Source organism: Camelus ferus, chromosome 35 (genome assembly GCF_009834535.1).
Source record: "Camelus ferus isolate YT-003-E chromosome 35, BCGSAC_Cfer_1.0, whole genome shotgun sequence".
Classification (NCBI taxonomy): domain Eukaryota; kingdom Metazoa; phylum Chordata; class Mammalia; order Artiodactyla; family Camelidae; genus Camelus; species Camelus ferus.
In genome coordinates this window covers 14,588,549-14,600,433 of record NC_045730.1, presented here as the reverse complement: position 1 = coordinate 14,600,433, position 11,885 = coordinate 14,588,549, and the positions used below count along the sequence as shown (strand labels likewise).

General features: G+C 39.4%; 1 pseudogene; it reads left to right on the top strand.

The window, feature by feature from the left end:
* Positions 1-4,332: 4,332 nt before the first annotated feature.
* On the top strand, positions 4,333-4,944 carry LOC102511462 (annotated as a pseudogene).
* Positions 4,945-11,885: the final 6,941 nt, after the last annotated feature.

Below are 11,885 nucleotides of genomic sequence, written 5' to 3'. Positions count from 1 at the left end.
GATACCTCTAAGTATTTTATAAATTTATTAAATATGATAATGTTATTTTATTTTGTTTATGTGGTAAAATGTCCTTAGTTTTTAAAAATTCAAATTCATCTTTTTAAGTGTGGAATGTTATAACTTCAAAAAATTGCTTTTAAATGCTTTAGAATAACAAGGGTTTAAAACGAGTGTCCTCACTCCGATTACCCTACACCCTCCCATGCTCTCATTCCCAGATCACTGTCCAGCACACGTTATGTTATCTTCCTCATGACAGTTGTCATTAACTAGAAAGACTTGGTTGGTTGGTTGTTTGGTTAGATGATTCTTTGGTTGGTTGCTTGCTCATCTCCTTCCCTCATAATGCAAGTTCTATGAGATGAGGGGTCTTTCCTGTCATATTTACAATTGTACTCATAGCCTTTGACGAATGTGTGGTGTAGTAGTAGATGCACATAGTAGATGCTCAGTAAGCATTGTTACATGTTTAAAAAAAGGGGGGGGCATGCTTGTACTAAATCACAATTATTTGTGAAAATTTTCCTTTGAAGATTTCCTTTGCTTAGTTGAACATGGGTTCATATTCCTGTGGAAATAATTGCCAACATAGAGAAGGAGATGCTTTTTTATTTAATATATGAATGAAGTTTACATTGTGTACTGCCAGCTAACAGAAAAAGAGGGGAAAAAATGATAGAAAGATGTGAGATTTAAATTCAGTGTTATTTGGAATCACATGTGAACAGTCTGCTGTGCGCTGCTGGAAGACATCCCTGTGAAGTTCAAAAAGCTGAGTGTTCTAACACCTGTTTCTGAGCTGTAACCTGTTTACACTTTTCATAATAAGATGAAACTCAGTGTTTTCAGAAAGCCAGTACATGAGAGTTCTAAACATATCCTGTTGGAATTAAATCTTTAGTTCTAAAAATAAAGCTTGCGGGGCTCAGATGAAAGAAAATTAAAATATTTTATTTTAAAAAATGACACTGAAAATCATAATCCAAAGGAACTGTACCAGTGTGAATAGGAACATCTTTTCTACCTACAGGAGGCATCTATTACAGTCAAGATCAGATTTAAATTTATAGACTACAGACACTCTTTGGCTCAAAAAATACCAGTAACAGATTTTTGTCATATATTAAAAGACTGGATTCCAGAGGAAACTAATAATAAGACCATATGCTTATCATTTTATGACTTGACATTGAAAAACTTGCCTTAACTAGTAACGGCCACCCAAAGAAGCCAACTAGGTGGCATGTCTAATGGCTTATTCTCCATCTCTTACTCTAATCGAAACATGGAGAATAAGCATCTCAGGTCCTGCCGATGCAACAGAAAAGCATGGTAGTGTGACCATGTTTTTCCCCGGCTACATTTTCTTACAACCAGAATCCTGCTTCTCTTCTAGGTTTAGTTGTCACTAAGAGGGAAGATTATAAAAAGAGGTATGAAAACACTTAAAGTAAGCAGCAGTCAATAGTGAGAAGTAGAATCTATCCTTTCCCCCAAGCCACAAGTAACTTCACGTACTCAACAAATTTTTAGTAAGTTTCAATGACTTGCCACACACTATGTAAGAAACTGAGAATACAAAGAACAAAAGGAACACGGTACTTGTCTTCAAAGGGTATATACTGTAGTGGCAACTGCCCAGTAGAAAATGCATGAGTGGGCCAAAGTACATCCTAAAGCTACATAGAGATAGATCAGGAAGCCAGAATCTTAATATTAATGCTTTTCTTAAGAAGCACAAGGTAATCTGTTAATAATCTGTTAATTCTGTAATCTGAATGTTTGTGTCCCCCCAAAATTCACATGTTGAAATCCTAAATCCTAAAGGTGATGGTATTAGGAGGTAGGACTTTGGGGAGGTGATTAAGTCAAGAGCATGGAGCTTTCATGAATGAGATTAGTGCTCTTATAAAAAAGACCCCACAGAGCTCCCCAAGACCTTCCAGCATGTGATGATACAATGATAAGTCTGAACCCACAAGAGGTCCCTCAACAAAACATGACAGTGCTGGCATGGACTTGATCTTGGACTTCCTGGTTTCCAGAATACCAATCTCTGGTACTTCATTATAGTAGCTAAGTGGACTAAGACACTTAATGTATTAAATGTGTGTATCATCTGGAGATTGATGAGGCAATGTAGAAGAAAAATGTTTATGAAATCTTAAAACACTATACACAGATGATGAAAATATTATTAAAAGGATCATCGTCCAACTTATTCATTGATGTCAGTATAATTTTGATCACAAGTGGGTAGGTTAAAAATACCACACACCTATGTAAAATATGCAAATATATAAAGGTAAAATTAAGCAATAAACATATCAAGGTAAAATAGAGTGTGCTCCAGAAATACAAAAATACTTCAATATAATTTACTATATTAATATAATCACCTAAATGGATACCTCAAGTTTTTGAGATAATTCATCATCCATTCAGAATAGAAATAAATTTGCTTGACTTGATAAAGAGTATGAGAAGCCAAGAGTGAACTCTATGTTTCCAGTATAAAAACAGCACACGTCTTCTAGCTTTACTGTAAGGGCTGCCTGAGATCTTGCATAGGAGGCACTTATAACATTGCTTGATACATCACTTCCTTATCTTTTACATTTTAAAGTATTAAAACCATTCGTAGATCAGGAGTCATAGCAAAACAATCCATCAACCAGATTCGGCCCATGGAGCCATCGTTTACCAAGCTCTATTATACAACTACATAATCAGCAAAAAATGTCCTTCAAAATTAAGAGGAAAAAGTGAAAATACATTCCAAAAAGCACAAATATTTGGGAAGTAAACAATAATTTCTAAATAACACATGGGTCACAAAAAAAAAACTGTAAGAAAATTAGAAAATAATTCAAATTGAATGATAATCAACCCAGTAAAGGTTTTGAGATTCAATATGTTAGAAAAGTAGAAATATTTTAAATCAATTATCTCAATTTCTATATTCTAGGGGGGAAAAGAAGAGCAAATTAAACATAAGAAAGAAGACATAAGTGTAAGAATAAAGATCAACTGAGCAAGAAATAGACTAATAATAGAGAAAATCAACAAAGTGAAAATAAGGTTCTTTGAGAAGATTAATAAAATTAATAAACCTCCAGCAAGTTTGATTAAGGAAAAAAGAGAAAGCATAAATTACCAACATCAGAAATTAAAAGGGAAAACATACCACAAATTATATAAATATTTAAAGGAATTTACAGATAAAGGAAAAAAACAGGAATGTTATTGGTTATGTTTTCTCAAATAACCTGAAAACTGACATGGAATAACTCCTTCCAAAATATGATGTATCAAAACTGACACAGAAGAATTCTAAAAATTAAACAGTCTGTATCTGCAAAAAAAAGTTTATGTCATCATAAACTTTCTCAGACACCAAAAAAAAACCTCTAGCCCATGATGTCTCCAATGCTGAATTCTTTCATACATTTGAGGAAGAAATAATAAGAAGTCCTACATAGGACTTTTTCAGGAAATAGGAGAGGCAAAAAGCTCAGCTCATTTCACAAAGCCAGCATAATTTTAAAGAAGCAAAAGAAAAATTAATAGAAACATTCAAAAAATGTAACTACAGACAAATATCCCTTATAATCAAAGATACAAAAATCAACAAGATATATCAAACCAGCAGTATATCAAAAAGTGATATATCATAGCTAAGTGGATCAGACACAGTAATGTATATACTTTAAAAAGTACACCATGACTAAGTGAATTTCCCTTTCCCCAGGAAAGCAAGTTTGGTTTAACGTTAAAAAAAATCAATCAGTGTAATTCAACATATTAACAAAGGAAAAATGTCAAATGATTATTTCAATAGATACAGTAAATTTGCATTTTATCCACCACCTAGGCCTTGTCTCCTGGGTCAGTGGCGTTGTGGTTCAAAAGAAATGGAAGAAAAAGAGCGATGTGACCGATTTCGTTCAGTCCTCCTGCTTTGAGGCCTGGTTGACATTTGCAGAGAGAAAAATACAGCAAGAAATTCATGGGGGGTTTTTTTGTAGGAGGTGGAAGAGGAAGGTGAAAAGGAAAACAAGGTCTTAGATTTTATACAATTTTTTAAAACTTCTGCACTTTGACAGTGGTGGTGAAATACACTAATCCAAAAGTTATCTTTCCATCAAGAAGAGAGAAAAGGGGGGATTATTTTTCCTTTTGATTCCAACCTTTTCTTCCCGTGACAAAGCATAAATCATGGACACCAGAAAATAATGTGGACCTCAGGAATTCTGGAAAGACTGAGAAGCATACATTCCTCCTCAGGAGGGAAGGGTGGGGTGTTTTTAGCCCCCTCTGGAATCTAAAATGAAAAACACGAGTTGCGTGCCATGGAAAGGAGACAAGGCCAAATCTGAATCAGTGGAGCTGCCCCAGGCAGCACCCCCACATATCCTCCATGAGAAACAGCGCAGGGAGCTTTGTGCCCCGCATGCCCTCAATAAGTCTTCCAGGACAACAATGCCTTCATCCAGGATACGCTGCAAGAGGTTTTCCAGAGGTTGTCTCCAAACACCATGGTGACTCCCCACAAGAAGAGCATGCTGGGAAATGGGAACTACAATGTGAACGTCATTATGGCAGCACTTCAGACCAAAGGCTATGAAGCTGTTTGGTGGGACAAGCGCAGGGATGTGGGTGCCATTGCTCTCAGTAACGTTATGGGCTTCATCGTGAATCTGCCCTCCAGCCTGTGCTGGGGTCCACTGAAGCTGCCACTCAAAAGGCAGCACTGGATCTGTGTTCGAGAGGTGGGAGGGGCCTACTACACCTTGACCCCAAACTGAAGATGCCAGAATGGATTGGAGGTGAGAGCTCAGGAAATTTCTAAAACATCATTTGCGAGGAAAGAACTGCGAACTTCTGCTGGTGGTACCAGAAAAGGTGGAGGCCCATTAGAGCTGGAGGGCTGACGTGTAAGGCAGTTCTGCCCAACCTCCCCTCACCTCCACCCTCTAAATCCTCTGTGATGTGCTGTGGCCTATACAGTGGCTCTGCCCTTGCCACTTCCCCAAACATCTCATCGGGGTTTTCCCCTCAGATTTGGCAGTGCAATAGGACAGACGTGTGGACTGTTTGTTATAAGAACCAGCCAGCGATCCTCGTTCCTGGGAAAGGAAAGTAGGAGTTCTGTGTGCTTAGGGCAAGCTATGGAAGACCCTTGCCGTGTTTAAGGGAGAAGAAAGAAACGTGGGTCCTAGCTTATTTTCCCCATTTCTGTGAGGACTTGACAGAGGCTCTGCTGGAGTTTACTGCTGCTCTGACTCCTCTGGAGATGCTGCCTCCACTTCCCCTTTCCTGGCAGCCAGTGGGTCTGAAGACACTGTACATGCAAAGCCCGTGTGGCTGGCCTGAAGGACCCAAAGCAGAAAAGCCTCTCAGGAAACCATCTCCAGAACCACAGCAGAAGTACAGCATGCTGTCTCCAACCCTTCCTGCCCCCCGACCCCATTTTTAAAGGTGGTTTATGGCTATCCTTGGAATTTTATAATGAAAAGTTCTCTAATATTCCACTCCAGGTGGTTAAAGCCTGCAGTTTTGTAGTGAGACAGGAGGTGTCCAAGAGGTTGTGGCCAAAGCCAGGCTGGGGCAGGCACGGGCAGCGTGACTGCCTCCCTGGCTCCCTCCGGCATTGTCCCTGCCACTGCACCACACTGGTTTAGGAGGCTCTGGGGGACAAGACAGGGAAAAGGGCAATATTCCCAGTTGACCCACTCTGGCAAAATCAGGGAAAAGAATGACTGCCTTTGACATCAAATTCCACTAGTTTGAGACAGCTGAGCAAGGAAAGTATCGTGAAGATAAGTCTTCAGAGACTGGGAGCAGCTAGAGTTGGCAGAAGTCCTAGGTGTGGAGTCACTATTGTGACAAGAGCAGAGCCCTCAAGTTGGGTGGATATGTGCATTATGTTTAGGACTTGGGTTTGTCATCTCTATAGTCTCCTTTACAGATCAACTCAGAATTGACCTGCCCCCTACCTCTTTAAATAGTTGTAGGCCACTTTTCTCCCCATAACTTTGGAAAACAAAAGAGGAGGGGAAGTAAGTGTCATACCACACTGCCTGTCACCAAAGTGGCTGTGGCTGCCTCAAGCCAGGTGGGCAGGCAGGGACGGCCTGTCCACCCTTGCAGATCAATCGTCTTGGCAGGTCTGCAAGCTGCCCCACTGGCCAGACTTCTCTCCAGCAGCAGAGCCAGCCTGGGACTTGCATGTCAAACTTGAGCAAGCTTAACGGGATGAGGCTGCGGCTCTCTCCCCACTGTGACTGGAGTGCATGTTTACCCCAGCACTTTTCTGCACATGTATCAATCCAACAAGGCCATTTTTATGCTGAGTAACAGGCCACCAAGCGGCTACCGCATTACACCCTCTCAGCAACTGGCCGCAGTCTCTTCTGCACCATTTTCTACACCAGACCTGCTTGGCCCCACAGGGAGCTCTTTCCCCCTGCACGAGGACATTCCAACCACCACCAGCTGGAAGTTAAGGCCAACCTTGCTGATTGTCACAAGCAGGATCTTGGGTCCATTGGCACTGTCAGTGATGTAAGCCGTTTCCTGGGAGGAGGAGGAAACTCCTCTCCACCAATCTGCTTGGGCCTGTGCAAATGGCACTTCAAAGGAGTCCCCATGCACTTGGAGTCCATGAGCCAATGGGATATGCAAAGATGTTTAAAAACATTTCAGGGCTGGTTTCTCTGTTTGTATCCAATTCCAGTGCTTAGGAACAGGGACCCACGCTGATGCCCAAGGGCAAAAAGCCTGACTTCCTTCAAGGAAGAGGGGCAGGCCTGACCCTGATGCCCAGTAAGGGGCAACCCTAGGTTTTTTTTGTTTTTCTTGCTTTTATTCCCCTTTTTTCATTGGCCCTGTGTTGGGTTTGTTTGCAAAAGATGTATTTTGTTTAACCAAGTATTAAAAATGTAAAATTCTGTACATGAAAAAAAAATATGAAATAAAACAAACTCAATATGTGCAGATGTATTGTACAGGAACATTGTAAATATACTTAATGCCACTGTACACTTACAAATGGTTAAAATGACAAATATTGCGTTCGGTATGTTTTACCACAATAACAAAAATATGTTAAACAGGAAATAGTCCTGAATTCATCCAACAGTGAGACCAGTGGTCACAATGGAAAGTAATTTTGAAAGATAAGGGTACAGGAAACTTCACCTTTAACCTATAAGTGCCACCGTTTACCTGTAAACATTCAATTTTCTCATTTGTAGAATTTTCTTTACCATGAGAAAAGGACAAAAACAATTACAACTTAGTGAGCAACTCTTAATCTCCTCATCTTTCAAACTCCTCTCTTTATCTAGTAGTAGTAAAAATATTCCAACAGTAAAGAAGACTAAATCTGAGCAAAAATATTTCCCAACTTCCATCCTTCCTTATTCTCTTCCTTCCTTTCTTCCCATCTCCTTCACATCAGCTCACTTTACTGCATCGTAGTGTCCACAAAGGAGTCTCTAATTAACTCATCACACAGTCATCTGAAAGTTGAAAAAGTGCTCTTTCTACAATTTGGCCAGTGAATTAGCTGGAGAATTTTTTTTTTTTTTTTTTTTTTTTTTTAGTGTTCCTTAATGAACTTCAAGGTAAATCCAAAGACCTTGGGGTGGGGGAGGGTATAGCTCAGTGGTAGAAAGCAAGTCGAGCATGTACAAGGTCCTGGGTTCAATCCCCAGGATTATTTATTTAATGGGTTCAATCCCCAGGACCTCCATTAAATAAACAAACAAATAAGCTTAATTACCCCCTCCACTAAAAAGTAATAATATAAAATAAAAAGGACATAGATTTATTGGTCACTCAAGACCCCCTGCAATGTTGCCCTGACCCTGGAACTATCATTTTTCCAATGGTTAACACTCCTTCAATGATAAAAACTTGCCTTGTAACATTTCTCTTTCCCTTTTCTTCTTTCCTTCCTCCACTCCTCCATTTTCTCTTCCCTTTCTCCACCCTCCTCCTCTGTCTTCTTCCCTGTCTTCTTCCCTCCCTCCTGCTACTCCTCCTCCTTCTTCTTGGTTTTGAGGCCACTTCTCCACTAGAAGTAACACACTTATTCCAGTGGGAGTAGCCAAGAGGCTGAAAGGCTGAGAAACACTTTTGACCACCTAGTAGGACAAGGAGGAGGGAGACTGAGTATGGAACTGTCACATGGGGGAGGAGGGGCTTTCTTTAGGCTGAAACCCAAAGCCCTTGAAGCAGGGTGAACTAGAAGCTAACGTCGTCACAGGAAATAGAATCCAGCTTCCAAGCATCACGGTCTGTGAAATTGGGCTGGGATGATCCAGGATTGCTAGGGCTCATAAGGGGCTGGCAAAAGCACACATAAAGCCCTCTCTGAAGGCTGATGAGGATAACATCACCCAAGAACTCAAGTTACTTCCATAAACATTTGTGCGATTGCAATATCTTGCATGAACTGAACAACTGCTAAGCACCAGAAGAGGCATGAACACATGAAGGAAAATGGGCAGAATGGTTGCACAATATAATCAGACCCAAGGGAGCTCCAGATATTAATGTTAGCAAACACACATTTTAAGTAATGAGTGAATCAATCAAACACATGGCATTTCTGTTCATAAAAATCACCCTTTATAAACTGACTCAGGAAAAGGATCCTAAGAGAAATGAGAAGTGAGGCAAAAGTCCAGAGATGCTTTGCCTTCAAGTCCTGTTCCTTGGCACTAAAGATACCATCCTGACAGTGTCTTGGTGTGGGTCAGTCATGGGCGTAAAGGCTGCTAATAAGAATAGAGAAGGAAGGACTGGGATGTGGGGTTGCCCACTGCCCACACTCTGCTCTAGGTGACGTGTCTAAGAGGGACCCTCATGTCTTGTGCTATTGTCTGGATACAATTCAGGATTATTGACCTCAAATTTCAAACCTTAAGAGATCTCCGGGACTTGAAGAATAAGACAGGACATTTTTTTTTAATTGAAATGTAGTTGATTCACAATGTTATGTTAGTTTCAGGTGTACAGCAAAGTGATTCATTTATACACATATATACATATATTCTTTTTCAGATTCTTTTCCATTATAGGTTATTACAAGATATTGAATATAGCTCCCTGTGTGCTACAATAGATCCTTGTTTATCTATTTTATACATAGTAGTGTATGTCCGTTAATCCTAAACTCTTAATTTATCCTTCCCCCTACCTCTCCCCTTTGGTATCCATAGTTTGTTTTCTATGTCTGTGAGTCTGTTTCTGTTTTGTAAATAAGTTCATTTGTATCATTTTTTAGATTCCACATATAAGTGATATGATATGATATTTAAGATAGGACATCCTTGACAATGTGGAGACATACAAGACTTACAAGACACTTTTGGAGCTAGAACCATCCAGAAGATAGTAGCTGGGGCATCCCCCAACAATAGGACCCCACTGTAGCACCACCACGAGGTGATATGACAGCGTAAGAGCACAGCCTGCTTGACTCTGAACTTCCTGATACCTGGAAATAAGTCTTTCTTATGATGTATTTCCCAGTATTTGTCACAGGCCCAATATTGAGAGGAGACTCAATAAATGTTTGTTGCATAAATACATAGTCACAAAGATGTTAAGAATGAGAAGAGGCACTCATTCACATATTTTATGTTAATCACACTGCACTGTATTGAGATTAAGTAACCTGCACAGTAATTCAAGTCAGTGAATAAAATGGTATTCAATTCAAATCAATCATTAATAATAATTGCTAATACTTACATAATAATATGTAGTATACAATAAGCACTATTCCAGGAATTCTATACATATTAACTTTTAAGGCCCATTATGATGCTATTTAGCAGGAATTTATGATCCTCATTTTACAAATAAGAAAATTGAAGCACAGAAAGGCTAAGTAATTTTTCTGGGTTCACATGACTAGGAAAGGGATTGACCTAGGATTCAAACACAGGTGGCCAGTCCCCAGAGCCCAAGCTATTAACCACCACCTCTAATTACACGGAAAAATGTTAAGAATTTGATCCTAGATCTCCTCTTTCTAGATGAGTTCCGTTATACTATGCTGCCCCCTTTCTAAAATGCAATCAGATCAATTGACTCAGAACTCGCTCCCTTTGCAAAGGCTCCTCTTAAATATTAGCTTGTATTCATAACTGTTTAGTTAAAAGATTAAACATTGTATTTGCTTTTTAAAAACCTATAGAAATAGTGATGTGCTGAATCAAAAATATATTCTTACCTAGTTGAGATGGCTTTTAGGTGAGAACTAGTCAGTTCCATCCTATCCAACTGTGACAAAACCAACCAAACTGGCAATCCCTTCTTACTGTATGAAGTTTTATTTAACACGTGGTTAACTTCCAAAGGGCTTCAGACTTTTCCAACTTTAAATAGAATGCTTTTTGTAATTATGGGACATACTGTTTGCGATGACATACAAATTTGAATCTACCAGTTTTGCAAATGGCCTAGTGCCTTTAAACCACCGGTTTCAGTCCAAAGTCCACTGCCTAAATTGAGTGCTTTTCCTGTTTGAGGACCATTGGCATATTTGTCAGAATACTATACTGTATTTTCTCTTCTATGCTTACGTAACTTTAAAGACATTTATTTGCTATGTCAGCATGCTAACTTCAGGGAAGTATCACATATATGCTTTATACCTGTGATTTGTTGAAATCAGCATGTATAAAATGCTCTGTTCTCAAAGTTAGACATCAATATTCTTTTTAGCCAGGTATGTGGAAATTGTTACAGACTTAAGTCCAATACAGAGCATAAAAAGAATTGTCACAGAACTAAAGCATTGCTCACATTTAAACTGAAGGAGGTAGACTAAGATAGTACAGTATTTGAAAGAATTTTTATGTTGCATGCAATACACAGTGAACCCAGTTGGAGAAATCTCTGCATTATTAAGACCAAGGCAGGAGGAAAGCATTTTAGTGTTTTGAGAAGTGTATTCCCTTATGGGATAAAATATCCCATTAGTGCAAATGTGGCCCTGAACTCTATATGAAGGTGGACTTGAGGTCAAAAGCAATGCAATCTCCTGTACTCAGTTCACCCAATTCTGGCTGATATTATACAATGGAAGGTTTTCATGGGCTCATCATTTCTTGTCACCCAGTGCAGTCCCTGAAGCTCAGGATTATTTTAATTGCACTTAAATAAAAACAAATACAAGGCAAGCACTGTATAGTGGGCCTTTGTTGACTTTATGGCTTTCTTTAAACAGTGTGGCTATTCCACAGAGCAAGTACCTTCATTATAATAAGCAGGATTACCACAACTTTTGTCTTCCATTCACCCTCCAAATCCACTCTCCATCATTCTCCAAAGATGCCATGAGAGGTCAGCCATTGTGGTTTCTTGCTTCCTGGCTGGCTGTTGGAGATCAAAATAACAGAGGAGAGTACAGCTGGGTTGCCTCAGGATGGCCATGTCCCTAAAGAAAAGGTCACAGTTTTCCTCAAAGCACATAATTTTCTCCTTCCAACTTCCAATACTCCTATCTCCACTCTTCCCTTTGGTCCTAGAGGTGGCCACACCCCTGCTGTATTAGCCCCAAAGTACTGCACTATCTCTTAGAATTTCTCTACATGCTGACCACCCCCTTTCTACAATCCCTTTACAAAGCATCCTCCTCTGCCCCATGAATTATCCCAATTTGAATGTGTCATCAGGTTTTCATTGGGGCCCTATTTTATAAAATTAACAACATAAGAAAAAATATTTCATGTACTACTATAGCATTTAAAAGTTGTGTTTAAATTCTTCTGTAATTCAGAAATGTATAACCTCCCTTTTGCTTATAAAATAGTTTTAAACATTTTTAACTAAGACAAAGACCTTACTAAATCCTTCCT